This window comes from Amblyomma americanum, chromosome 1 (assembly GCF_052857255.1).
Source record: "Amblyomma americanum isolate KBUSLIRL-KWMA chromosome 1, ASM5285725v1, whole genome shotgun sequence".
Taxonomy (NCBI): Eukaryota; Metazoa; Arthropoda; class Arachnida; order Ixodida; family Ixodidae; genus Amblyomma; species Amblyomma americanum.
Window position 1 is genome coordinate 129,720,481 of NC_135497.1, and position 3,859 is coordinate 129,724,339.

Sequence of the window (3,859 nt, forward strand, 5' to 3'; positions counted from 1 at the left end):
GACTGTTGCACACGACGCGGGCCACGCGTGCTTGGTTCGGTGCCGAGCGGTTCGGGAGCGATTCATCGCTCCCGTTTCACGCAGAGCAGGGCGAGGGCTTTCAAGCGTTCAAGCTCCCCGAAGCGCATGACGCTCGCATGCCGCGAGGCGCGTTTCCATTGTTGGTGAGTTCAGCTCCCGCGTTGCTCATCGCTCACTTTGTGTGTCTCCGTACTCTCGCTGTTGCGAATGCGATTCATGAGCTTTGTCGTTCAGTGCCAACTAGCCAGCGAGAGATACGCTGCGCGTTGTCTCCAACCTGTGCTGTGCGTCGCGCCCGTTTCCGAAGCTTCTTTCTCCGGGCCCTTTGACGCAATTAGGAAGAATGTAAAGTCCGCTGTTTTTTTATTAAAAAAAATTCCGTACATTCGCGAAGGAAGCGAGAACAACCATAGATCTGTTAAGAGCGAGTGGCATCTTGGCAGCGGGTCAGGGAAGCAGAGAACCGGCGGAGCGATAATGCCTGCGCTATTAACCATCAGTGTCCCCTTGTGGCATGCCAGAAAAGTACAGTTATAAGATTCCCCCCCCCCCCCCCCCCCATGTGGCAGCAATTATATCGCACCAACAGGGCGTTGGTTGAATGAGGGCCTCATTGAGCACAAGCGTTGTCTGAAGCACGAGAGTCCATCTTCTAACTTGGGCTTGCATTGCAAGGAACACAACTGTAGACCAATATTAGAAGACCGTGAAGATAGCTTCCCTACTCAACAATCAAACTGTCAGGAAGAGAGTACAAGCATTTTTCATTCGAAAGGCTGGCTCCACCTGCATAGCACACTTTCTGTCGCATTAAAGGAGCGTGAGATTCTGATAATAGACAGCATCTTGTGAGCGTGGCCGGATTGTTCGTCTTATCAAAGTGTGTACATTTAATTCTGTGTGAATAAACCTTCAGTTGAAAGCTAGCGCTCATCCCGCCTTCTAGTCGATCGTCCTTGTTGTCTTGCGCTACCATGTATAAACAAAGCTATGGAATGCCGAGCTACGAGATTTTGGTTTAAAAAAAAAAATTAAGCGGGTGCGTCGCGAGCAAGGCGGTTATGGCCGCGAACAACGGTAGCCAGGAAAGACGGAAAGCAGGGGGAGCGGGAGAACAGAAGCGGCAGCTAGGACAAATCACGCCCGCAGTGCCCACAGGCGGCTTCTAAACGCCGAATTATACATATTTTTTAGCGCAACCAGGACAGGAACACAAAGAACAAAGACAAACACGAGCGCTAGCTTGCGACTGGTTTATTGAGGGAACCACGACGGCGTATATAACCACAGGCCTGCGCGGGCGCAGCCTAACAAGCCACTTGGAAGCAGCCAGAGAAAAAAACTCATCACACTAGACGCGATAGAAAATTCACCTCAGCGTTGTACAAGGCAACTGAAGTGTCACTCACACAATCTGATCCTGATTTTCTTACAAAAAATGCCTTCAAGGTTTCACGAGCAGTTTTTTTTTATTACTTCTGCCTATAGGACTGACGCGCAACGGAAACGTGGTTCACAAGCTCTGCAAGCAATGCAGTGGTAAACAAGATTCGTGCGCTCCCTATTAGCCAGGTCTCATTCATGCTCCCTGAGTCGGTCATTAACGCAACGCCCCGTCTGGCCGATGTACACTTTGCCACTAGACAGGGGAATCTTATATACAGCGTTCATGACGCACTTAACAAAACGTTTTTCGTGGTTCTTTCCACAGCCCCCCCCCCCCCTCCCCCCTTTTTGTCTTCACATGTGATGCGACCGCAAAGTTGGGCGAGCTTTCTGGGGGCTGAAAAAAACCACTGGCCCGTCAAACCGGTTTGCCACCTTTTTTAAGTTGTGGGTGACCTTGTGCAGGTAGGGAACCAATTTCAGTCTCTGTTGACTGTTCAGGGGCTTCGCAGCAGTAGTGCGCGTTCCGGGCTTCATTTGCTTCAGCAGCGTTTCCGCCACAGATTCCACGACCGACCCAGGATGGCCAGCTGAAAACAGCCTAACCAATTGATGATCGAAACTTGCCTGCATCTCATGAACACACCATCTCCGCAGCGCGGATTCCAGGCAGAGCGTTACAGTGCCTCTCTTTATTAATTTGGAATTGGCAGAACTGTATGGCAAGAGCTCTTTTTGTTCACGAGGGGAATACGCCCAGCAAACATGCCTTTCTTTGAGGAGGAGGAGGAGGAGGAGGAAAGGCAGGGAGGTTAATCATACGAACAGCCGGTTTGCTACCCTGCACGGGGGGAAAGGGGTGAGGGAGAAAAAAATGAAGGACAAAAGACAGTTGCAGGAAATTAAAGTCACTATGCAAAGTCACAGCGTTCGGTAAAGTCACAACCTATCGTGCAGGCCAGAAGTCTTCAAAAAGCGGAGCAGTGCCTTGGAGGCCTTCACCGCCGACGACCGCCGCGGCCAGTGGCTGAGAATCTTCGTTTCCGTCAGTGGGCGCAGGTATAGATGCTCCAGTGCACGGCAGAGAGACTGCCTTTCGGCGCTGTAGGCAGGGCATTCACAAAGAATGTGGGCCATAGTCTCATCACACCCGCAGATGGCGCATGCAGGGCTGTCAGCCACACCTATTAAGAAGGAGTAGTGGTTGGTGAAAGCTACACCAAGCCACAGAGTATTAAACGTAAGTCTAAGAACTCAAGAATACCTTCCAGCGGAAGCTCATAAGTAAAAGTTAGTCCTTTTCCAAGAAGTTTGAAATCATCGAGAGCATACATCAGGGTTTGCTCATTTGAAATGGAACATTGTTTGTTCAATACAAATAAAAAGTTGTCCATATAACGAAAAACTTTAAGGACTTTGTCACTGTTAAAATGATTAAAACTATCGTGTAGAGAGCGATCGATGTATGATAAAAAGATGTTGCGCAAAACCGGTGCACTCCAACTAGCCCAGCATCTAACTCTTTTAAACTAAACGCCGAGCGTGGACAAACGCGGAGAGGAGGACAGGAGTGGGGAGAGAAATGCGCACTGCGTCATTTCGATTGTACTGCCTCGTCTTAGTCCGCAAAAGTAACTCAAGTACAACTAGATACTCTCAAATCCACCATCAGATAGAGATAAGACTAAGTTTTATGGGAATATCAATTACGGCTTCCTGGTGCATTCTATTTTTTTGGTTATGAGGATTCGAAGTTCAGACACACCTCGAAAATTTCCGGTTCGATAATTGCGGACAGGGAAGTAACTCTTAAATGCATTCTGCGTTAATATGCAAAATGAAATTCGTTCCTGCACAGTTTTCCTGCGATAATCTAACTACTCCACCACACACAGCAGCAACACTTCGAGCGAGGACCTACTGATTTTGTCCTGGCTGAGTGAAGGCACAGGCGCTCCTTCCTCCACTTATAACAGGGGATAGCGAGCGATTCACTTTTAGAAAGAATGTTGTCGGGAATCAGGCAGGTTTTAACTATACTTCGTTTCATACATCAGGTGCAATGCTGTCAAAGGTACGGTAGTAGTCCGGACGGGAAAATAAAGGGAGGCGTGTTACTCCGCGCTTGTTCTGTGCCCGAGTGGTCTAAGGCACGAGAAAAGTACAGCATGACGTCAGCAGTACGAGTCTATTTGATCAAGTTCATGACAAATGTGTCATGTAGTAAGCCTGCAGACAAATGATTCACTATGTTTCGCTCACCACAAGGAACACACAAGTTTTTCGTCGCGGATGCAGGCAGCGCAAACAAGTGCGCTAGCTTTGACAGCGCTGCACCTGATGTATGAAACGGAGTATAGGGTATGCGAATGTCAGTTTTTTTTGGTGGGAAGCGAATACGGACAATAAAAATCGTATGCGAAACAAATCGATATTTCTGAATAGTTTCGGA